The 26,154-nt window shown below is 43.8% G+C and overlaps 1 long non-coding RNA gene across 1 annotated transcript in view; it reads left to right on the forward strand.

Annotated features, from left to right (window-relative positions):
* LOC137519637 (uncharacterized) overlaps window positions 1-24,201 on the forward strand; it is a 32,665-nt gene extending 8,464 nt beyond the window's left edge. The window contains exons 2-6 of the long non-coding RNA XR_011021056.1: window positions 9,470-9,538; window positions 17,518-17,605; window positions 19,642-19,778; window positions 23,763-23,854; window positions 24,139-24,201. This is a non-coding gene — a long non-coding RNA (uncharacterized lncRNA). The remainder of the gene's footprint in view (window positions 1-9,469; window positions 9,539-17,517; window positions 17,606-19,641; window positions 19,779-23,762; window positions 23,855-24,138) is intronic.
* Window positions 24,202-26,154: the final 1,953 nt, after the last annotated feature.

Here is a 26,154-nt window from a genome sequence, read left to right on the forward strand (position 1 = left end):
GTCCTGTCTCTTCTGTTCCTGGCAGTCACGTGCTCTGTGCTTCCATACCTCCTTCTCCCGATCACGTGACATGCACTTGTAGTCAGCAGCACAGAGCATGTGGCTGTCAGGAAGATCAGAAGAATCAGAATCATTTATTTTGCCAAGCGTGACAGGATCATGCCTGGAATTGGGTTTGGCACATACAGAGCTTAGCATCTGCAAGACACGACAATAGAGTAATATACAGGGGACATACATGATAAAGCATTTAACAAGATAATACAAGAGGATGATAGTCTATGAGGACTGAGTACATGAGGCAGCCAGTAACATTACAGTCCGAGGCAGACAGAATGACTGTGGCAGGGCCAAGTCTGTGGACCTAAAAAAGGGGCGGTGGTGGAAGAACGTGGGTGGAGTTCAGGAGGTTGACTGCAGAGGGGAAAAATCAGTTCCTATGCCTCGTAGTCCTGGTAGGGATGACCCGGAATCTACGACCAGAGCGGAGGCGACTGGAGAGACCCGAAGCAGCGCTGGAGCAGGTAAATATTAAACTGCTCCACTGTACTACTTTGTTGAAGGGGGAGGAGCAGGCCCCCATGGCTGTTACAGTTATGTTACTTAGTTTGAGACTGTTTAATACATGTTAAATCTTAATTAAAAAAAAAGTTGGCCCAGGACTTAGACTATGTTTATGATTTTGGCCCTTTATTTGATAGAGTTGGAAGTTTTGAATCAGGATGATACCATTTATTGGCTAACTTAGAGATGGATAAACAGTGAGCTTTCGACTTATAAAAAGCCTTCGTCGGACTGGTTCCTGACCAGAACTGAAAAACACAGCTTATATACACTGACATACAGAGGAGAAACCTCTGTATGTCAGTGTATATAAGCTGTGTTTTTCAGTTCTGGTCAGGAACCAGTCCGACGAAGGCTTTTTATAAGTCGAAAGCTCACTGTTTATCCATCTCTAAGTTAGCCAATAAATGGTATCATCCTGATTCAAAACTTCTTGCTTTTACTCATGGCTAACACAGTACAACACTTTACTGCTTCTACTTTGATAGAGTTGGACATCCTCGCTCTATGGGATCCAGAGCTTTCCCTCTACATAGGTGAGCAACTTATTTTTAATTGCCTGTTTCGCATTCACTTTAAAAGGAAATACATATACATATATAAATACATTTATGGCGTCTGTGATCCCCGCTACCCCACACGTTCTTGTGCCCTGAAGAGCCAGGCAACCCGGCGAAACCGGTCGGCTTATCGATCTACACGGCCCCATTGACTCCAGCCTTCCTGCTCTCCTTTTGGATACCGGTGTACCTACATCAACCTGGCTTTAGGCGGGAGATCTCATAAGTACAGGCCTGTATCAAGGACTTGGTAGCTATTAACTGTTTTGTGCTTATACTTTCTTATCACTTGCCAAGATTTTTGGATTATAAGTCAGCCTAGACATTATCTATCTATCAATCTTGAGAAGATGTTGCGATTGGACATCTGGTTTACTGATTATGCTGGATTTTCTAGATATGCTTAGGATTCTTGTATTTATATCATAGATGCTGTAATTAAGCATCAATACACAAGAGACTGCTTCTCTATATCCAAGCAATTAGCAATCTTGTCGTCCTTCATAAAGGACCTGTAGCATCACCTACACAAATATATACCTGCAAGCTGATATCTCCAATTATTGATATACCTGTGAATGTTGCGATTGGACATCATTACCTTGGCCATGATGGGACTCTGTACATTCAAAGTTTTTTGTCTACTGGATTGATACTACCATATGGGCCCTGTTTTTGATCTATGGTTACTCTTTTTCATCTTTTGTAGTGGCTGGACATGGGGTGCTGTGCATTATTAGACCGTGTTTCATACTGCCTTTTCAGGGTTTTTTTTTACACTGTTTATAATATGTTTTAATAGGCTAATAAATATTTTCTACATTTATAATTTACATGACTCATTGAGTGCTTTGTTCTGCAGATTGGCATCTGCCTTTGTTTGCTAAATGCATATAGCAGCCCCCTTATCCCTTTCATTTCAGGCCTCCTTACCACCAGTGTCTACAATACATACAGTAAATTAGATTTTCAATCCTTATTTTTACAGTCTGCCAGCAGAGGGAGCTCAGAGAGTTTTCTGTAATGTTAAGTAGAGAGCATGTCAGTGCTGCACAAAGTAGTACAAGATGCGGCAGCATTTATCTTCATGCTGCGTAGTTAAGAGAGCTGTGAGTTCCTAAACTTACTTTGTTAAACAGAGGTTAACTGTAAGGGCCCGTTTCCACTATCACGAATTCGCATAGCCAGTACAAGTGGATGGGACTGTTTCCACTTGTCCGTTTTCCTGAACGTTTTTCTGTGCAGAAAAAATCTGCACGCTAGGGCCCTCAGAATTCGCCTGCGTGTGGAATGCAGGCGAATCGCACGCAATGTATTTAATAGGGAAATCGCATGCGTTTTCCCCATGCGTTTTTTGCCGCGAATTCGCATGCGATTTCGCATAGGTACCCATGTTAATTCACACAGGCAGTGACATGGTTAAAATCGCATCACCCTAACCTATGCGAAATCGCGGCAAAAAACACATGCGGAATCGCACCCGTATGCGATTTGCCTGCGGTGATTCGCCGGCGATTCCGCAACGCTATAGTGGAAACGGGCCCTAAATAAAATAATGCCAGTTTTAGAATAATAAAATAATAGAGAAGAAGCTTATATGCCCAGTTTACATAGACTTTTTTTTTTTTAATCTCCTAGAAAACCCATAAAGAATCAAACTTTTTTTTTAATCTCCTAGAAAATCCATACAGAATCAGAATCTTTTATTTCGCCAAGCACAACAGGGGGCGTGCCCGGGATTGGGTTTGGCAGGCACAGAGCTAATAAGCGGTAATACAGTTACAATACAACAATATAGTACAACACAATACAGTACAATGAAAATACAATAAAAATACAGCATAACAAGAAAACTTCAATATAGTGCAAATAGAAAAACAACAGATACATAAATGCAAGATTACTGCATGGCTTCCTCAATACAGAGATTGCCACAGATTTGTGCAGGGTGTGTCGGTATGGTCAAGTATTAACTACAATCAGAGAAAGAACATGTGTGCATCAACCAAGTGAACCTGACAAATCTGGCTTTGCAAATTTGGCCTATTGGCTAATCACGAGACATTGCTCATGCAAATAAGCATTTGCTTTCGCATGCCTAAATATGCAGGGTCAAAACCAAAAACCGCAAAACAATCGCCCTGCGGGAATTAGTTCATGCTATACAGCACTATCCAGGGGCGCCACGAGGAGGCTTCCCATTGCCCCCATACAACCGGGGGGCCGCGGGGGTCCCAGGCACTCTCACCGCCTGGAACCCACACAGCGGCACCCCGGAGGCGGAGGCTGGGGGGTGCAAGCGATCTCCCCAGCGTGGCCAGCGCCGGGAAGAGCCGCCCGCACACACCTCCCAAGATTAAAAACAGGCACTTACCTCAACGTCCATTGCGTTCTGCTGTATGCGCATAGCCTGCACCCCCTGGCCTCCACCTCCGGGGTGCCGCTGTGTGGGTTCCAGGCGGTGAGAGTGCCTGGGACCCCCGCGGCCCCCCGGTTGTATGGGGGCAATGGGAAGCCTCCTCGTGGCGCCCCTGGATAGTGCTGTATAGCATGAACTAATTCCCGCAGGGCGATTGTTTTGCGGTTTTTGGTTTTGACCCTGCATATTTAGGCATGCGAAAGCAAATGCTTATTTGCATGAGCAATGTCTCGTGATTAGCCAAAAGGCCAAATTTGCAAAGCCAGATTTGTCAGGTTCACTTGGTTGATGCACACATGCTTTTTCTCTGATTATAGTTAGCATTGCATTTCTTTCTTCTGAGGGCAGGTAGTGAGTGGCTTGTTTTAGGAGGTGAGAGCCCTGGAGCAGGCTATTTGCGCCTGTCCGCCCCTTATGTGTCGCGCCCAGGTTATGCGCATATACCAGAACGCAATGGACGTTGAGGTAAGTGCCTGTTTTTAATCCTGGGAGGTGTGTGCGGGCGGCTCTTCCCGGCGCTGGCCACGCTGGGGAGATCGCCTGCACCCCCTGGCCTCCACCTCCGGGGTGCCGCTGTGTGGGTTCCAGGCGGTGAGAGTGCCTGGGACCCCCGCGGCCCCCCGTTTGTATGGGGGCAATGGGAAGCCTCCTCGTGGCGCCCCTGGATAGTGCTGTATAGCATGAACTAATTCCCGCAGGGCGATTGTTTTGCGGTTTTTGGTTTTGACCCTGCATATTTAGGCATGCGAAAGCAAATGCTTATTTGCATGAGCAATGTCTCGTGATTAGCCAATAGGCCAAATTTGCAAAGCCAGATTTGTCAGGTTCACTTGGTTGATGCACACATGCTTTTTCTCTGATTATAGTTAGCATTGCATTTCTTTCTTCTGAGGGCAGGTAGTGAGTGGCTTGTTTCAGGAGGTGAGAGCCCTGGAGCAGGCTATTTGCGCCTGTCCGCCCCTTATGTGTCGCGCCCAGGTTATGCGCATATAGCAGAACGCAATGGACGTTGAGGTAAGTGCCTGTTTTTAATCCTGGGAGGTGTTTGCGGGCGGCTCTTCCCGGCGCTGGCCACGCTGGGGAGATCGCCTGCACCCCCTGGCCTCCACCTCCGGGGTGCCGCTGTGTGGGTTCCAGGCGGTGAGAGTGCCTGGGACCCCCGCGGCCCCCCGGTTGTATGGGGGCAATGGGAAGCCTCCTCGTGGCGCCCCTGGATAGTGCTGTATAGCATGAACTAATTCCCGCAGGGCGATTGTTTTGCGGTTTTTGGTTTTGACCCTGCATATTTAGGCATGCGAAAGCAAATGCTTATTTGCATGAGCAATGTCTCGTGATTAGCCAATAGGCCAAATTTGCAAAGCCAGATTTGTCAGGTTCACTTGGTTGATGCACACATGCTTTTTCTCTGATTATAGTTAGCATTGCATTTCTTTCTTCTGAGGGCAGGTAGTGAGTGGCTTGTTTTAGGAGGTGAGAGCCCTGGAGCAGGCTATTTGCGCCTGTCCGCCCCTTATGTGTCGCGCCCAGGTTATGCGCATATAGCAGAACGCAATGGACGTTGAGGTAAGTGCCTGTTTTTAATCCTGGGAGGTGTGTGCGGGCGGCTCTTCCCGGCGCTGGCCACGCTGGGGAGATCGCCTGCACCCCCTGGCCTCCACCTCCGGGGTGCCGCTGTGTGGGTTCCAGGCGGTGAGAGTGCCTGGGACCCCCGCGGCCCCCCGGTTGTATGGGGGCAATGGGAAGCCTCCTCGTGGCGCCCCTGGATAGTGCTGTATAGCATGAACTAATTCCCGCAGGGCGATTGTTTTGCGGTTTTTGGTTTTGACCCTGCATATTTAGGCATGCGAAAGCAAATGCTTATTTGCATGAGCAATGTCTCGTGATTAGCCAATAGGCCAAATTTGCAAAGCCAGATTTGTCAGGTTCACTTGGTTGATGCACACATGCTTTTTCTCTGATTATAGTTAGCATTGCATTTCTTTCTTCTGAGGGCAGGTAGTGAGTGGCTTGTTTTAGGAGGTGAGAGCCCTGGAGCAGGCTATTTGCGCCTGTCCGCCCCTTATGTGTCGCGCCCAGGTTATGCGCATATAGCAGAACGCAATGGACGTTGAGGTAAGTGCCTGTTTTTAATCCTGGGAGGTGTGTGCGGGCGGCTCTTCCCGGCGCTGGCCACGCTGGGGAGATCGCCTGCACCCCCTGGCCTCCACCTCCGGGGTGCCGCTGTGTGGGTTCCAGGCGGTGAGAGTGCCTGGGACCCCCGCGGCCCCCCGGTTGTATGGGGGCAATGGGAAGCCTCCTCGTGGCGCCCCTGGATAGTGCTGTATAGCATGAACTAATTCCCGCAGGGCGATTGTTTTGCGGTTTTTGGTTTTGACCCTGCATATTTAGGCATGCGAAAGCAAATGCTTATTTGCATGAGCAATGTCTCGTGATTAGCCAATAGGCCAAATTTGCAAAGCCAGATTTGTCAGGTTCACTTGGTTGATGCACACATGCTTTTTCTCTGATTATAGTTAGCATTGCATTTCTTTCTTCTGAGGGCAGGTAGTGAGTGGCTTGTTTTAGGAGGTGAGAGCCCTGGAGCAGGCTATTTGCGCCTGTCCGCCCCTTATGTGTCGCGCCCAGGTTATGCGCATATAGCAGAACGCAATGGACGTTGAGGTAAGTGCCTGTTTTTAATCCTGGGAGGTGTGTGCGGGCGGCTCTTCCCGGCGCTGGCCACGCTGGGGAGATCGCCTGCACCCCCTGGCCTCCACCTCCGGGGTGCCGCTGTGTGGGTTCCAGGCGGTGAGAGTGCCTGGGACCCCCGCGGCCCCCCGGTTGTATGGGGGCAATGGGAAGCCTCCTCGTGGCGCCCCTGGATAGTGCTGTATAGCATGAACTAATTCCCGCAGGGCGATTGTTTTGCGGTTTTTGGTTTTGACCCTGCATATTTAGGCATGCGAAAGCAAATGCTTATTTGCATGAGCAATGTCTCGTGATTAGCCAATAGGCCAAATTTGCAAAGCCAGATTTGTCAGGTTCACTTGGTTGATGCACACATGCTTTTTCTCTGATTATGGTCAAGTATTATCAGTATCCGGCTTGTAGGATCATCGTGGGGGAGATTGTGAGTTCAGAGAGTTTACAGCTGAGGGGATGAAGCTGTTTCTGTGCCTTGAGGTCCTGGTGTCGATGGACCGAAACCTCCGGCCTGAACGGAGCCGATTGAAGAAGCGAAGGCCAGGATGAATGGGGTCGTGTGCGATCCTCAATGCTCTGGAACGCAGTGTCTTATTGTAGAGGCTATCCAGAGGGGGGAGTGGTTATACAGTGCTTATATGTATTTGTATCCATTTATTAAAAGAAACCTGAGGTGTGAGACCTATGGAAGCCACCATATTTATTTCTTTTTAAACAATACCAGTTGCCTGGCAGTCCTGCTGATTTTTCTGGTCAGTAAATCACACACCTGAAACTAGCATGCATCTAATATTGTCAAATTTGTCATAGAAATCTAAACTGCATGCCTGTTCAGGGGTCTCAGAACTGAAATAGATCAGTTGCTGTCAGTTACATAGGCGCTATACAAATACTGCCATTATTATATATCAGCTTCTGTCACTTATAACTTAATGGACAACTGATGAGCAAGACAATGTCCATGTTTCCCTTTGGCACAAGTGGACATTATTAGAGTTTAACAGTGTGCTGACTAGAAGCTGTTATGGGTAATGGCAATTTTCAAAATGGAGGATGGAGAATCCCATTGATCACCATGGAAAAATAGGACGCAGGAGAGGAAAAAAAGATTAATGAGTAGACTATGCGGGACGCAAGTATGAAGTGTGTATGTTTATTTTGACTGTTTTCAATTCAAGTTTACTGGTTTGCTTTAAGGTATTAGAGGCAGCGGTTCAACAGGACAGCCAGGCAATGTGCACTGCTTAAAAGGAAATAAACATGTCAACCTCCATATCGGGTTTCCTTGAAAGCTGGCAGCTAGAAATGCTATACGTGTACAAGTGCAGTGCGGGTATTTAAAGAGAAACTCCGACCAAGAATTGACCTTTATCCCAATCAGTAGCTGTTATCCACTTTTACATGAGAAATGTGTTCCTTTTCACAAACAGATCATCAGGGGGCGCTGTATGACTGATATTGTGGGGAAACCCCTCCCACAAAGAAATTCTGAGTACGTACTCTTGGCAGTTTCCTGTCTGTGAACCTTGCTGCATTGTGGGAAATAGCTGTAAAAACATGCAGCAGCTACATCACCTGCCAACAGTAAAAATGTCACCATGTAATAAATGTCAGACTGTAAATCAGGGATTTAAAAGATTTTACAATGGGCAAACACTGACTAAATCATTTATACATAATTATTGTAAAAATTAAGCACTTTTTTTATTACATTATTTTCACTGGAGTTCCTCTTTAACCACAGCTACTGGGAATCTGCACTATGAAATAACAGCTAACAGACACCACTACTGGAAATCACGGAAAGTGTAGTCACAGTCTCCCAACAGATTGTTGGTACTAGAGATCCTGTGTTCAACCCCTTCCAATGGATGGAATTATGGTACCATTAGGATATTCAAATAATTGTAAGGTATCAGCAAACCTTACTTAGAATTCCTCTCAAAGTTTAGTGCCAATGCTTAGGTTTGGTTTATGTTAGTTCAGTATCTTGCATTAAAGGAACACTATGGCGAAAATGGTACAATTTAAAATACAAGTCAACACATTCAAATAAGAAGTACATTTCTTCCAGAGTAAAATGAGCCATAAATTACTTTTCTCCTATGTTGCAGTCACTTATAGTAAGTAGTAGAAATATGACAGAACTGACAGGTTTTGGACTAGCCCCGTGATAGGCAAACTTGGCCCTTCAGCTGTTGAGGAACTACAAGTCCCACCATGCATTGCAGAAGTCTGACAGCCACAGTCATGATTCATAAAGGCAAATGCATTGTGGGACTTGTAGTTCCTTAACAACTGGAGAGCCAAGTTTGCTGGACTAGCCCATCTTCACATGGGGGGTTTTCACGGTTTTCTTAATTTTCAAAAGCACTTTGGCGGTTGCCTCGTCCAACTGACAATAAAGTGTGAAGCGAGTGGGGAAGCTGGCCAGCATCTTTGTATAAATCCTTTTCAGGGAGTGTCTTTATAAAGAATAAAAGCCATGCTGAGAATCCCCCATGAAGAGATGGACTAAGCTAAAATCTGTCGGTAATGTCAAATTTCTACTACCTACTCTAAGTGAAAGCAACATAGGAGAAAAGTAATGTATGGCTCATTTTACTCTGGAAGAAACTTACTTATCTGTATGTGTTACATGTATTTAAAATGTTACATTTTTTTCCGCAATAGTGGTCCTTTAAAAAGCTGTTCACAAAGTACAGCATGAACCCTTTATTCCTGCCATTGGCCCAATTAGGCTTTATAAATTAGCTGTGATAAGACACTAGCCAGTTTGTATGGATGTATCAGTCTTCTGCAGGAAGCCAGTCGCATACAGTACTGAGGCATGCACTGCGGTTTGACAAGCAGACATTTCTGATGTCAGTTTCCCTGACCTCTTGCTGAGCATTTCAAAGACAACCTCGTCTACTTGTATTGTGGATCAGGTAACTTTGACAGAGGGTTAAGTGATACTCCAAATGTTTCTTAATAGAGATGCATTCCACTCATTTAATTCTGGCATCAAAGGTAGCGTTCTTGCAAATGTAAGTGGTCTGGTCTCTGGTTTCAAACTATCATCACAGATTTTCATCGGGTTTTCAGGGATGAGAGCCTTCGGCCTGCGGTGTTGTCATAACAATAAAAATAGGTGTACAGATAGTGTAAGGCAAAGGTGCCAAGACCTTGCAAATAGTGCGTGAAGGCCTTTGATTTGCTGACAAAATCTATCTCAAAATGTTAATTTAACTTTTTTTTTCAGTTTCTGGAGAACATCAGGTGTTTGATCAGAGCTTACAACACAGGTTGATGATGCACCAGGTGAAGACAGGTACCTTGGTTTGATTTTCAGTTTGACAAGAAAGGGATTCAAATCTTTGTCTTGGGAGTTGTCTCTGACGATGTGATGAGGAAGTGAATTAATCAGGGGGCGGTGCTGAATTAGTAATTCGTCTTGCCATATAAAACTTAGGAGCGATTCATAGAGAAGAAATGTAGTGAAGAATGTTATAGTGCCCATACATGGTACAATAAAAACTATACATTTTCCCATTTATTCGACCAAAACGATCAAATCGAATGAAAGTCAAAACTAATCTTTTTTTTTTCCATCAAGAAAAATGAACGATTATCCAGTTTTAAAAAGTTAAAATTCTGATTGGACATGTTAGAAAAATCTTTATGTTCAATCTAATGGAATAATCTAACAAAATTATCTAATTGAAAAACATGAAAATGTTGTGCCATATATGGGCACCATTAGTGAGAGGAAAATGTGCCCAATATGCAGATCTCCAGTCAGGGCCGGTTTAAGCAACAATGGGGCCACAGGGCAAAGTAAACCTGGGGGGCCCCCCAACATATACCCCGGAACAAAAATCGGCATTAGGGGACCTTTTTTGCAGCTAGTATAGTCAGGGTGTGAAGTCCCAATCGGTCAGAGCTCCACATTCTGGCTATCCCAGCCTGCATGGGGGACAAGGGGTTAAAAAGTTTCAGGAGGGGGACCCCACATAATTTTATTTTTTTTTAAATTCCCACACTCTAAACATAAAAAAAATTTGGGAAAATAGGAAAAAAAGCCAGGGATCTTCATACAGCCATATTGCGGCTGTATAGCGATCCCTGGCCAAAGCGCTGCGGCTGCGTATAGAGCCCCTGGAAACCCCGTCAGGAAATGTATTGCTCTTTCATTTGATGCATGTAAAATTACACTACCGTTAGGTTTGCTACTAAAAGTGACATTTACCGCATTTAAAACTATACTTTTTTCCTTCTAAACTTTAAAATCGATTTTCTCAAAAACTATAAGGTCTTTTTGAAAAATTGTTTTTTCCTCTTATTCCCAATGATCTCCTTAACACATCCTGCAGATTTAGGGTTTCTAGCATTTAAGGTGGATTTGCTATTAACCATTAAAGTCGACAGGTTTTTAAATGTTTTTTTTCCTTTGAAACTTTAAAATCGATTTTTCTCAAAAACTATAAGGCCGATTTGACATTTTTTTTTCTCTTGTAGCCACTGGGGGCCCCTACAAGCTCTGGGGCCCAGGGGCAGCTGCCTCCTTTGCCTTAATGGTAGCGCCGGCCCTGTCTCCAGTCGCATGGAAGAGGATTAGCGGAAGCCGTGGAGGACACATTAAAGGAAATCTGAAGTGAAAATAAACTTATGAGATCATCAATTGTATGTGTAGTATAGCTAAGAAATAGGACATAAAAAGCACAGATATGAGTCTCATATTGTTTTCCAGTACAGAAAGATTTAAAAAACTTCAGTTGTTCATTATGCAAAAGAGCTTCTCTGAGCTCTCCGACCCAACTTGGGTCAAAGACGGTGCTGTTTTCTGAAGCACTTATACATCAAAGAAACAGTGAAAGACAACTTCAGATAAGGTTTTACTGCAGGGAGGTTCAAAGGGTCATTAGCTCTGCTCTGTTTCATAGTTTAAAATACTGAGTGTAGATGGTAAACTGCAAATATAAGGGATTGATGCAGTGCCACGAAAAAAAGATATATAACTGAAAATAAAAATATGAGACTCTTTGCTTTGCTACTAATGTTCTATTAATTATCTATACTACAAATGCAGTTCATTATATCGTAAGGTTTTTTTGCTGCAGTGTCACTTTAACCACTTCACCCTACAGGCTATTTTACTCTTACCTCCAAGGGCCGTTTTCACCTGTCAGCGCTCCTCCTATTCATTGGCCATAACTTTATCAGTGCTCATCATACCTAAATGATATATTTGCCACAAATTTGGCTTTTTGAGGGTTTTTGTTTTCAGTACTTACTTTTTTCTATGCATTTTATAGGGAAAAACAAGGGGAAAAAATACGCTATTTATTCAATTCCATTCCCTATAGTTTCAAAATAAACAATGCTACTATAGATAAAACCCACACATTTTATTTGCTCATTTGTCCTGGCTATCGGGACATTTAAATTATGTTCCTACCGGTAGTACAATCTATGGCGACAATATATTATTTGGAAATAAAGGTGTATTTTTTCTGGTTTTTGTACTCTATTAATAATTACAAGCACTTATTTGCTAAACTAACAGTAATATACCCTCATAAAATACATATTAACCACTTCACCACTGAGGGGTTTTACCCCCTGAGCACCAGAGCAATTTTCACCTTTCAGCGCTCCTTCCATTCATTCGTCTATAACTTTATTATTACTTATCGCAATGAAATGAACTATATCTTGTTTTTTTCGCCACCAATTAGGCTTTCTTTAGGTGGGACATTATGCCAAGAATTATTTTTTTCTAAATGTGTTTTAATGGGAAAATAGGAAAAATGTGGGGAAAAAAATAATTATTTTTCAGTTTTCGGCCATTATAGTTTTTAAATAATGCATGCTACTGTAATTAAAACCCATGAAACGTATTTGCCCTTTTGTCCCGGTTATAAAACCATTTAAATTATGTCCCCATCACAATGTTTGGCGCCAATATTTTATTTGGAAATAAAGGTGCATTTTTTTCAGTTTTGCGTCCATCCCTAATTACAAGCCCATAGTTTATAAAGTAACAGTGTTATACCCTCTTGACATAAATATTTAAAAAGTTCAGTCCCTAAGGTAACTATTTATGTATTTTTTTTAATTGTAAATTTTTTAATTTTTTTTTAATTACAAAAAAAAAAAAAATGGGGAGTGTGGGAGGTAATGAGTTAATTTTATGTGTAAAAGTCATTTATTTGTATGTGAAAAATGTGTAGGGTGTAGTTTACTATTTGGCCACAAGATGGCCACAGTAACTTTTTGTTTTAATGCGACCTCCAAGCTTCCTTCCGGAAGCTTGGAGGAAGAATAAGGAGGCTGGACATGTGAGTTTTTTCTCACAATGATCGCGCTGCCCATAGGAGAGCAGCTGATCATTGCGGGGCTTAGATCAACGAACGGGAATGGATTTTCCCGTTCATTGATCTCTGGGCGAGCGGGCGGCGGCGTGTTTACTAGCGGCGGGCGGCGTGTTTACGAGCGGGAGCGCGGGCAGCGTCGGGAACGCGGAAAGTACGTGTTTCTCCGTCCCTGGTTTTTAAAGGATGGAAAAAGGGGCGGAGAAATACGTACGCGCGGGGGTAAAGTGGTTAAAAATGATTCCCTAAGGGAAGAATTTATGTATTTTTTTTAAACGGTTACTTTTTTTTGGTTACACGTGTTTCTGTTTGGTAACTTTGGTAGAGGGGGATTAAAAATGGTTAATGACAGAATTATTTTTTTCATGGATTTTTATTTTTGTCCACAAGATGATGCTATACACTATTCTGGGTTACCACTTACCAGGAAGTTACTTTTTTACTTTGATTTTTATGAATGAACTTGGCTCCTGATTGGAGTTCATGTTCATTCGTTCCCAGGCACTTCGATTGGCTCAGGCAACACATATTTCCCTTCACCAATACCCAATATGTAAATCGCGCCGTGAAAGAGCGGCAGGAGCACGCACACACCCACCACTGATTGACAGGACATACCGGTACGTCCTGCTTTGTGTTAGTGGGTTCAATCTGTATGTACCGGTATGTCCAGATTGAGTTAATAGGTTAAAGGAAACATGAAGTGGGAGGGATATGGAGGCTGACATATTTATTTCCTTTCAAACAATGCAGATTGCTTGGCTGTCCTGCTGATCCACTGTCTTTAATACTTTCAGCTGTATACCCTGAACAAGGATTGCAAATGAGAAGTCTGACTGGGATTAGCCATATGCTTGTTTCAGCTGTGCTATTCAGACACTTCTGCAGCCAGAATAATAATAGGACTGCCAGACAACTGGTGTTGTTTAAAATGAAATAAACATGTCAGCCTCCATATCCCTCTCACTACAGTTTTCCTTTAAAGTCAGCAATAGCCTCTGATTACTTTAAAGGGTAGTGATGGGCATGTTTCTTCACCATCCACATAACCTCTTGCCTGTTCTACAATGAGTCCTGCTGCCTGCCGATCCTGTACTACACACCCAGTACTTGCAGCTGTAGTCCAGATTATTATACCTATCAGCGGATGACACATAGGCTTCCTTTCCACGTACGAGAGGAATCGCCGCCCGGGAGACATGGGTGCAGGATACTGCCGGTATGGCTTATCCTGCTGCTGCATAAGTTCCCGGCGGTGTTAATTGCTATTCCCCCTCCAGGTACACATGGATGGTGGGGAATGATGTAATTCGGCTCCCAGCTATTGCTGGAGGCCGAATTACAGTGTTTTAAAAGTAACTTCAGCTCCGTCTTCTGTGCGCCGCTATAGCCATCATTCCTATCACGGTCTATGGTGGCGCCGGCTGCACCCAAATCTCCTGCGCTGGATTGCCAATGTTCGTCCTTTCCTGATCACTGGTGGTTTGCTCACACCATACACACTATTGATGTACTGCTGCCTGACTAGTGTGGGTTAGGCGGACCACACCGTCAGATGTTCTCCCATCACTATTCATCTGAACTGTTTAAAATTTTCCTAATTAAAAACCCACACAAATCATTATGTACAAATTAATTCAAACACCTGTTTTGATACCCGATCTAATACTTTTGATACAGTTCTGCTCACAAGGCCCCCAGAAGTCATTCCCAGTGCTTGCATGAGCGGAGTGCACTCATAAGGGGTGTTTTATCATTATTAATTTTTTATTTATATAGCGCCAGCATACATGGCCAGGCCGAGGCAGAGGCTAGAGAGGCTCCAGCCTCAGGGCGCAGTGTAGGAGGGGCGCACAACTCACTCAGCTATCATTGCCCTATTGTGTTTTAAGCAGAAAGAAATAAGAAAATAGGATTCATAGAAGTGACTGCAAGCCAGATAACTAGAGGCAGAGTAGCGCATCAGCAAAGCTTGCTGTACCTTGTGTCAGCAGCGGGACAGGTCCACATGTCCTCTTAACACCTCTTCAGTGTAGCCACCAATCACCTTGCAGCTCCCAACACCACAATGTGCTAGGTGATTGGCTACACAGCTGCTATACTGGGGAGCAAGGGAAGAGAACCTGTCCTACCCCTGGAACCAGGTACAGCATGAAGCTCTACTACTCTGTACCCTAAAGCCCCAGGGCCCCACGCCTTTGTGACTGCGGGCAGGGCCAGCGCTACCATAGAGGCAAAGGGGGCAATTGCCCCAGGGCCCCAGAGCTTGTAGGGGCCCCCAGTGGCTACAAGAGAAAAAAAATTTCAAATCGACCTTATAGTTTTTGAGAAAATCGATTTTAAAGTTTCAAAGGAAAAAAAATACACATTTAAAAACCTGCCGACTTTAATGGTTAATAGCAAATCCACCTTAAAGGCTAGAAACCCTAAATTTGCAGGATATGTTAAGAAGATCATTGGGAATAAGAGGAAAACATTTTTTTTAAAAAATACCTTATAGTTTTTGAGAAAATCGATTTTAAAGTTTCAAAGGAAAAAAGTATACTTTTAAATGCGGTAAATGTCACTTTTAGTAGCAAACCTAACGGTAGTGTAATTTTACATGCATCAAAAGGAAGAGCAATACATTTCCTGACGGGGTTTCCTGGGGGTCCATACGCAGCTGCAGCACTTTGGCCAGGGATCGCTATACAGCCGCAATATGGCTGTATGAAGATCCCTGGCATTTTTTCCTATTTTTCCATTTTTTTTATGCTTAGAGTGTGGGAATTTTTTTTAAAAAAATTATATGGGGTCCCCCCTCCTGAAACTTTTTAACCCCATGCAGGCTGGGGTAGCCAGAATGTGGAGCTCCGACCGATTGGGGCTTCACACCCTGACTATACCAGCTGCAAAAAAAGGTCCCTTAATGCAAATTTTTGTTCCGGGGGGATCTGTTGGGGGGCCCCCCAGGTTTATTTTGCCCTGGGGCCCCATTGTTGCTTAAACCGGCCCTGACTGCAGGGCCCGTGGGGGGTATTGTTACAGCCCTGAGTGCTGAAAAGCAACTATTTTTTACTTTACCTTTTGACTAGCTTTTTGACATGAACTTCATGGTGCTTTGCCTTATTTCACCTTTAGTAAACTCCGAGAATGTATGGGTGATCTTACCACTCTGTCCGGCCATTCTTGCTTCATCGCTGCCTATATCCAATTTTTAAGCAATTTAGCAAAAGAAACGCCATTTAGCAAACCAATATTGCTTCATCAGCGACTATTTTATAGAGCCATTAGCCTGAAATTGCTATTAGTTTAATGTATTTTTTATTATGACAATAAAGGTTGAAGAGACTTTTACAGCCTTGTGTATGATTTGATTTTTTGAGTCATTCCGCACCTATAAGGGAAGATAATGTAGCTGCAGACAAATGTTTACATGTTGTTTACACCTGTTTTTAGACGTAACTCAAATTGCAGTATACTGGGAGACAAATGGCTTAGACACAGGCATTGATTCACTTCTGGGTGAACTGCCACGTTATACACTAATTTATGCATTAACTGATTTCAGTGCTTAATCAAAGCTCCTAGAACAGTAAAAATTACAGCTTCATAGTCACATCACAACCCACCATGAAAACTGCCTAATGCAAAATGAAATAAAAAGGGGATGTTGCCAAGTATCCTTAAAGTGGATCCGAGATAAACCTTGAGGGTGCGTTTCCACTAACGCGAATTCGCATGCGTTCCCCGCATGCAAATTCGCATAACCAATAAAAGTGAATGAGCCTGTGTCCACTTGTCAGGAAAACGGAGCGTTTTCTTGTGCAGGAAAAATCTGCTCAGCAGAGTCATCCGAATTCGGACACCGCACACACGCATGCGATTCGCATACAATGTATTTAATAGGGAATTCGCATGGTGTTTTTCATGCGAATTCGCATACGATTTCGCATGGAATCAATGAAAAAGCACACAGGCACTGACATGGTTAAATTCGCACACAGCGTCATCCATGCGAAATCGTATGCGAATTCGCGGTAAAATTCGCATACAACAGCATGCGATTTCGCTCCTGCATGCGAATTCGTCCGCTGAGAATCCGCGGCGATTTCCCACCGCACTAGTGGAAACGCACCCTCACTCATTGCATAATTGTGTTCCTTTCATATAGTTTATAGGGCATTCCTCAAGCCAAATACTTTTTTTGTTTTGTTTTAATATTCTAATTCCCTATTAACTAAACAAGCCTCGCCCACAGCTCCTTTTGTGCCTTGGCACTGTAGCAAGGGGTTATGGGAGCTCAGTCTGGGCAGGAGGAGGTTACTAGCCATTGATTCCAGAGGCAGAGGGGAGGAGGGAGGAGGAGAGAGGACTGAATTTACACACAGGCAAGCTGATAGCATCTCCAGCTCTCAGCCTGTGACAGTGTGAATCTGTGGAGAATTGCTCATTTTGAATGATGCAACGCAGTACACCGGAACAATCAAAATTAGTACAATCCCGATGCAAAGTCTGCAGCGCATTACCAAATGATCCATGCCTACCGCATGGATTATACAGTAATGCAAATCAATGGGCGACGCGGGCAGTGTGCACGACGTGAGCTGGGTGCAACGTGGTGTGCATGTGTGGGCTGACGGGAATCGAGGGGGTGGGCCTATGCATATGACGCCTAATTTCAGCACTAATCGAAAACTTGAAGTGTAAAGCTGGCCTTAAAGCTGTATCGTCACCATAAAAATCAAATTTCAACAGCAACTGGTTTGAGTGTATTAAGTGATAAAGATGCTAACCCTGCATTCAAAACTTTCAAAACTTTTTCTGCTGTTATGATTTGGAGTTATCACATACTTAAAGAGCACTGCCCCTTTAGTAGTCGGTGCCAAAGAATTGCATTCTGGGGTTTCTTTTTATCTATAATGTATTCCTCCTCTTTCCTTTATTTCCCTGCCAGCTGCTTATCTGAAACCTAATCCCCTACTCACTTGTGTTTACAAGCAAGGCTGAGGCGACTCAGCGAGGAGACAAGAAAAAAAGTAAAGGTAAAGTTTTGAAATTGGACAACCAAAATTGAATGTGTGGGCACCCTTACTCTTGATTCGTTACTGCCCCATTTTTGTCACTCCCGACTGTCATTGACAAAATTTCCAACATCAATCAAGGGGTCTTCCTTTTTTTTTAATAGATTTTCTTTTAAATCAAATCTAATATCTCCTGTAGAAAAAAAATATTGTATAATGTGTACCTACATTTAGGCTACTTTCTTATTATAGTATTTACATTGTTTTGCGCTGCGCATCCTGAAAAATAGGATTGCAGCATAAGGGGGTATAACAGGTTCCAGACCGATGCAGTACGAATCTTCATCCAGCAGGTGGTGCTGGGGCTGTGACTGGATGTAGATTCAACGTCACAATGAATCACGTGTCCCCGCCGATCTCGTCGCTCTGCACCTACTGCAATTCGCTTCCTCTGCCATCTATAAGATGGCAGAGCTCTGTAAGCAGGTCAGGAGCTGCTTTCATTGACCACGTGATTACAGAGAGCCAATCACATTGGCTCCCATTGATAGACAGCGTCAGGAGCCAATGAAAGCACTCTGCTGTCATAGAGACGGCAGAGAGAGGAGCCTGTGACGATGGGGCAGCGCCGTGACCGGGGAGAGCGGTGGGTATGTGCAGCGATTAGTTGGGAGGCGGTGTTTTACCGTACCAGGGGTCTCTGGTCTTTAAGGAGGCAGAGACTGCTGGTACGGAAGTAGTTAATAAAGTCACATCGCAGCCTACCACTGTGATGCAACCCGTCCATAGAGTGTATTCTTGGGTCGCCCGATAATGCACTGTATGCACTGTGTTGTTCCATTGTAAATCGTTGCACTACAACATAAAGCGCCAGTGGGAAAGCACCGTTGAACTGCATCGTGTTACAATGCAATTATATTGTCTGTTCCACCACGGCGCTACAGCTGTAGCGGGGAGACATTTGTGTTCTAAGACTCTGAGATATTTTTTTACACATCTGTGAGGAGTTAGGCTGTGTTCCCACTTGATCTAAACCACGTGCGGCCAGCGGGAGCAGACACTGATAGTCCACAGTGGTCCAGCTGTAGCTCAGGGACGATGCGTTACAGGGGCGTAACTAGAAATCACTGGGCCCCCTTGCAAAACTTTGGGTGGGGTCCCCTCCTGCCGTTAAAAATAACCCTGGGCAGGCCCTACACCAGGCTTGACCCCCCCACGGGCCTCCCTGCGCCTGCATCCCTCGCAGAGGCTATTGTTACGCCACTTATGCGTTACCCACATAGGCTATATGGGGGAATGCATCCATTTGCCTGTGATTATCCCGTACTGCACAGAAGTGTGGTCTGCTTACCACAGTCGATCCCATGTGGGTTGCAGGGTGACAAGTGGGAATGCCTCCTATTTATAAAATAGGAGCTGTTCACTGTCCATTTAGCGATGAGTGGGGAACGGAACGCTCTCCGCTCAGGAGGGAACACAGCCATAGAGAAATGTAGCAACAGGTTTAAAAGTCTTCAACATTTCCATAATCCACCACTCTTGCCTGGTTCAGTAAAACACTGACTCATGTTGAATCAGCAATTTGCTGTGAACCAGGTGCAAGACAGGAAATGTACGCAATTGTTTTCCCACTGACTTGCAACATAAACGTTGATATCGTGTTGCGGCTTTGGGCCTTAAAAGATTTCAGTGTGGGCTGTAATACCATCAATGAAACAATAAGTGACATTAGCGTTAAACACCGTAAGCTGTTTGTAAACACGTCCTCTTCAAATTAAGTGTCAGTGGGGCACAAAGGAACACTAATTTCCGTCTGTTTGGATTCCCCCCATAGTTAAATGAGTAAACATGTTAAGCAGTGGTTACACATTAAATCCATGATGGCTCCCTAGATTACCCTGAAATTAGCTGTGACACACAGCAAAAAAATTAAAACTAGATCCTTCTCTTTATTTTCACAAACCCAAGAACGTTTTGCCTCTTTGTACTCCGGCCAATGAGATTTAACTTGTTTATAAACACATTAACATAAGTAAAGTTGTTTTTTTTTCTTTCAGGAATTTGATTTTTGTGGCGTCCTGACACTTGCTATGATGAATTCGTCCTCTCTCGGTAAACGGTGACACATCGCTATGGCAGCCCCCTTTCACAACCAGGCCGACAATTAATCTTGCTGTCAACACTGGTAAACAGAGTAAGCAAAGCTGATCTTTTATTTCATAAGGCTGCTTTCGGTAGGTTGAAATTCCTGCATGGGACGAGGTTTTTAAGTAAGTCGTACATCTCACACAATAAGCCACTTTTAATCTCTGCGAAGGTTGAGTCAGTGAGATGTTAAATAAATACAGCTTTTTTTGATGTGGCTTTGTATGTAGGTGGTTGGGAGGGGCTTAGAGAGGTGGAAGATTAAGAAAATAATTTATTCTATAGGTGAGTCTCTCTTAGGTTTAGTAGTTCGGATTGAGAAATAATGGCCAAAGTTCATCTTGGATATTAGAGGCTTCTGGGTAAAAACACTTAGGCCCCCTGCACACTGCAAATCCGTTTTGCGATTCCGTTTCCGATTTGCAATTCCGATTTTCCCTGAATACAATCAACAGAAAGACGGAGGAATAAAAGCAGCATGATTAAAAATCGGAATCGGATATAAAAACCGATAAAAAATCGGAATCGCATGCAGTGTGCAGGGAGCCTTACTGTGTCTTATAAGCTTAAAAGGAAAACGACAGTCCTAATGAAAACTGTTCTATAGTTAAGATCTGTTTATACCTGAATATATATAATATGGATTTATTTGCAAAACTAGGATTGCTGCTGCTATGTGCTGCAGCCCCAAACCGCAGGGTCTGAATAATGTGTGTTGGCTTGGCTCAGGTCTGTATTTACCTCACAGGAGCCTATAGGCACAGATGTCCTGGCACCTTAGACTTTGCCCTCCATGAACCTACTAACACCTGCCAAACCTCACCACAAATGGGCTGACTGGCCCAGCTGTCACTTCTCTTTTACTTCCCTTGCCCGTCATAGGTAACTACAGGTGCCCCTTAGTATTAGGTAACCAGAAGTACAGTGGTTTGCAAAAGTATTCGGCCCCCATGAAGTTTTCCACATTTTGTCATATTACTGCCCCAAACATGAATCAATTTTATTGGAATTCCTCGTGAAAGACCAATACAAAGTGGTGTACACGTGAGAAGTGGAACAAAAATCATACATGTTTCCAAACATTTTTTTTTTTACAATAACCGCAAAGTGTGGTGTGCGTAATTATTCAGCCCCCTGAGTCAATACTTTGTAGAACCACCTTTTGCTGCAATTACAGCTGCCAGTCTTTTAGGGTATGTCTCTACCAGCTTTGCACATCTAGAGACTGAAATCCTTGCCCATTCTTCTTTGCAAAACAGCTCCAGCTCAGTCAGATTAGATGGACAGCGTTTGTGATCAGCAGTTTTCAGACTTGCCACAAATTCTCGATTGGATTTAGATCTGGAGTTTGACTGGGCCATTCTAACACATGGATATGTTTTGTTTTAAACCATTCCATTGTTTCCCTGGCTTTATGCTTAGGGTCGTTGTCCTGCTGGAAGGTGAACCTCCACCCCAGTCTCAAGTCTTTTACAGACTCCAAGAGGTTTTCTTCCAAGATTGCCCTGTATTTGGCTCCATCCATCTTCCCATCAACTCTGACCAGCTTCCCTGTCCCTGCTGAAGAGAAGCACCCCCAGAGCATGATGCTGCCACCACACACATAGCGTTTTGCATTTTGGCCAATAAGTTCCATTTTGGTCTCATCTGACCAGAGAACCTTCTTCCACATGTTCGCTGTGTCCCCCACATGGCTTGTGGCAAACTGCAAACGGGACTTCTTATGCTTTTCTGTTAACAATGGCTTTCTTCTTACCACTCTTCCATAAAGGCCAACTTTGTGCAGTGCATGACTAATAGTTGTCCTATGGACAGATTTCCCCACCTGAGCTGTAGATCTCTGCAGCTCGTCCAGAGTCACCATGAGCCTCTTGACTGCATTTCTGATCAGCGCTCTCCTTGTTCAGCCTGTGAGTTTAGGTGGACGGCCTTGTCTTGGTAGGTTTACAGTTGTGCCATACTCCTTCCATTTCTGAATGATCGCTTGAACAGTGCTCCTTGGGATGTTCAAGGCTTTGGAAATATTTTTGTAGCCTAAGCCGGCTTTAAATTTCTCAATAACTTGATCCCTGACCTGTCTGGTGTGTTCTTTGGACTTCATGGTGTTGTTGCCCCCAATATTCTCTTAGACAACCTCTGAGGCCGTCACAGAGCAGCTGTATTTTTACTGACATTAGATTGCACACAGGTGCACTCTATATACTCATTAGCACTCATCAGGCAATGTCTATGGGCTACTGACTGCACTCATAATATAATTACACACGCCCCACTTTGCAGTTATTGATTTTTTTTAAATGTTTGGAATCATGTATGATTTTCGTTCCACTTCTCACGTGTACACCACTTTGTGTTGGTCTTTCATGTGGAATTCCAATACATTGATTCGTGTTTGTGGCAGTAATGTGACAAAATGTGGAAAACTTCAAGGGGCCGAATACTTTTGCAAACCACTATACCCTCAATAATAAGTAGCTACAGGTGCCCCTGACTGAAGGGAGATCTTGTAAGTGGAATGCCAAGAGCAGGATGACTGACCTCTCATTATCAGGCTCTGCATAGGAAAGGAAGGAGGGAGGCACTTGGGGAGGGGAGTGAGCTGCCTTTTCATCATCAGGCGCCTGTAGGCACGTGCCTACATTGCCTTATGGTAAATCCAGCCCTGTTTCAAGGTGGTAGGAGTCATGACATGCTTACACCCACCTGTATCAGTAATTATTATAACTCCTACTCCTCATGGCTGTACATCAGGCAAGTTGGCGGCCCATAAACCATCTGATTAGTATAATCGAATCGGATGAATATCGGTGCCCCCAAGTGCATGCCCATTCAAGGATGTGACATTAATCGGTCTGCCATGCTGTAAGATGTCTGGCCGTTGTGGTTGGTTGGGTGCGCGGCGGTAAGGGCAAGCGATATGGGAAAAGAAAGAGAAGGTCTGGCACTATAGTTTAATTGCAGCAAAGCAAAAACAAAGCGTGTGTGGCATGATGCAGTTGAAACAACAAACGTGCAGTAGGAGAGTAGGAGACTGAACATACATCAGAGAAGTGTCTTCAAAAAAGATTTCATAGCCCAAGAGTGAACGTTTGCTGTACCTGGGTGATGGCAGGTGGCAGGTGTGGGTGCCAGTGGGTGCCAGTGGGGCCTTACGACCGTTTCACAGGGCTAAACGCCAAGCTTCATGTGAGGTTGGATGTGCACTATGTATACTATAGTGTCAGACCTTCTTTTTCTTTTTGAATGTTTTTGCAAGCTATTGCTTGAGCACATAGTTTACTGGGTGTTCAAGCACAGTAACCTGCCACTTTCAGTTTAATCCGAGTGCCTTCCAGCTCTCCCAGAAATTGCAAGCGATATGGGGACGAGTGACAAATGGGACAAAACTCCCAATGCTGGCCCCCCCCCCCAATTTTCTGTGCTCCCCCAGTGCCCAGTGCGCTATACATTACCTCTCAGCGTCTGCTGCTGCCTCCAGGCTGGCTCCAGGCGCTGTCCTCCATCCATGCAGCGCGTACATGGATGCTATTGTACAAGTGGGTGCATGTGTGACATCACATACGTGCCCGCATTTTTGCTCGTCTATGGATGGAGGAGCCCGAAGGCAGCGGTGGACAAGTGGTGGGCGAGGACAGGTAATGTATAGTACACGAGGAGGCACTGGGGGGGGGGGGGGGCATGGAACATTAGGGGGAACAGCGTTGGGCCGGCTGGGCAGCGGATAGGGTTTCACAGGCCGATTCTGGATCAATTTCAGCATGAAATTGGTATTGTTTAAAAGGAAACATCCATATTCCTTTCAGTTAAGGTTCCCTTTAATCTTCATTAAAAAATGAGCAGCAGGGTTGTTGGTTGCCCCCAAAGAAAAAATGTGACAAGAGATGTCGCTGTAGTCATGGAGACGTGAACGCCTAGGTGAAAAATAGATCACGGAAAGCAGATGGTGGAGCCTGGAATGGTATGTTACTTCTCTCCTTCACACTGCTCACTACTATGCCTTCCATGAGGTCCCCAACAGACTCTCTTATTGCAGGCCACCAAGACCACTGAGCCCCCCCTTTGGCTATGGCGGCTGCTATGGTGATCCCTACGCTACTGAACAGATGTGTATTAGGTCCACTTACAGTAAGTTGTATCTCTAGAAAACTAAAGAGGCCTTAGTTCTGTTTTAGGTTAAAAGAATTAAAAGTAGTTTTGAATTAAAGTGAACCCAAGGGAAAAATAAACCGATGAGATAAATAATTATATTTATCCTCCTACTCCTAAAAATGACTTTTTTAAAGTATCCCATACTTTCCTTAAATTTTCAAAGTAGGTTGAATGTTTTACTGTCTCTAATCAATGGCAGTCTATTAAGTGTCCCAGAGTAAAAATATGTAAACTATTGACCTCTTTCTTTGTCTTCCCAGTCTACAGAAGTTGTATTCTGCCAGGAAAACATTTATGGTTGTAATTTGCTTATCAGTGACAAGGTACTGACAAGACAGAAGCTGTCACTTCCACGCCTAGAAATTAGCTCTTTCAGGCAGCAAAATAAAACAAGTAAAACAGCCTGGTTATTTATGTGTTGTACTCTACATATGGCAAGATACTTGTCTTCTCCAGTACACCGATACGTCACGTCTTATTTATCATATAAATTCTCAAAATGGAGAAGTGATTGGTACATTTCATTGAACCCTGTAAGTTTGACAACTGATGGGACCTGAATAATAGTGGTACCTCTTAGGTCAAAGCTAATAGTTTCTAGAGTATTAATTAGCCATTAAATTTGTCACAATGGCAGCCAATCTATCTATCATGTTGATGAATTGGTTAACTGCTGTGTTCTATATAAAGAACTATTCTCTAAGTTTAGGAAGATATTTATAGCAAACATGACTGGGCGGACAGATCTGTGATTTCTGCTGATGTCTCATTTCACATGGGGCACCTCCCTAGTTTCATTTCCTTTCACTCACGGATGTGTCCATTCTCAGGATCACCGAAAGGATATAATGACTTGCACCTTGAAATGGTGTCCTTAAAAAGACTGAAATCAAATGATTCCTACATATGTCTGCAATGTGAGATAGAAAACCTAAATTTTGATTGCGCTTCATTCACTAAGTGCAACATTACCTCATCCTTTAGTTTTAACAATGGATTTTCTATAAATCTCCCAGTGGTTAAATATGATAAAGTGCTTAACATATCACGGGAAATGGCAGTGCTTATTAGCACTTGAGAACGTATTGATTGCATGTCTTGATGAACCTTTTGTGTATCTACAGCACAGGCCTCCAGATGTCCACACCTATGTGATATGCGTACAGCAGCTTGTACTTGTGCTTGACACAGTCACTTCCTTATAACTAGATTTGAATTTTAGACTATGAATGATTTTTTTTTATTTCCCCGATCCCTCCCCCCCCCCCCTTGTGATAGACATCGACAGCCTGTGAGAGCCAATCACTTCCTGAGCCTCCAGAGGGGACAGCCGACTGACACGGCTGTCCCCAGTACAGTGCTGCAGTAGATTGCAGCGCTGTACAGTGTAAATAGACGGCGGCTTCGCTTGGAGACTGATGACCGTCATTCAAGTGGGAATGCGTGTGCATACCTGTGTGCAATCCCCTGCAATCTCCACCCCCAGGACTTCACGCCAATTGGCGTTGAGCGGTCCCGAGGCTGCCACCGCGTCCATGCCGATTGCTGTGGAGCGCTCGTTAACAGGTTAATAAACTGGACAGATCAAAAACTGACCCATGTAAAAACTGATCCATTAAAATATGCCAATGTGAACAGGGCCTAAGGCGAGATTTAGAAAACATATACAGTATGTATACACAAGCAGTTCTCTGATTACTAACAGGTTATGTTCTGGGAGGTTTTGTTTTCTGGGAAAAAAAAAAAAACACAGAGCATCCCTCAAGAGGAGATGGACTAGTCTGAAACCTGTTGCTTCTGTCAGATTTTAACTGCTTACTTGTTTTTCTGTAGTGATCCTTTAACATCTTCTGGATTTCTGCTACGCCAATCTATGCCCCTGTAAACTTCACTTGCAGCTCAGGGGCGTAGATATGTTCATCTGATTGTTCTCGTCACTGCTCGCGATTGTGCATTCTCATTGCTGCCCCGCCAGTCAGTGATCGGTGAATGGGAACACGTGTTTCCAAAGCCGATTAAAGTGTCAGTAGTGAATGAAAGCTGGCATCAGCAAGATGCCAGTACTCACTGACAAAGTGAAAGTAAAAAACACATACACAACACTTCATGAAAAAAAGGGTGGGGACATCTAGTGGTCAAAAAGTACAAATACACTCACATACACTATAATATATATATATATATATATACAGTATATATATATATATATATATATATATATATATATATATATATATATATATATATATATATACAGTATATAATTATACAGTGGT

The sequence above is a fragment of the Hyperolius riggenbachi genome, chromosome 5, assembly GCF_040937935.1.
Source record: "Hyperolius riggenbachi isolate aHypRig1 chromosome 5, aHypRig1.pri, whole genome shotgun sequence".
Lineage (NCBI taxonomy): Eukaryota > Metazoa > Chordata > Amphibia > Anura > Hyperoliidae > Hyperolius > Hyperolius riggenbachi.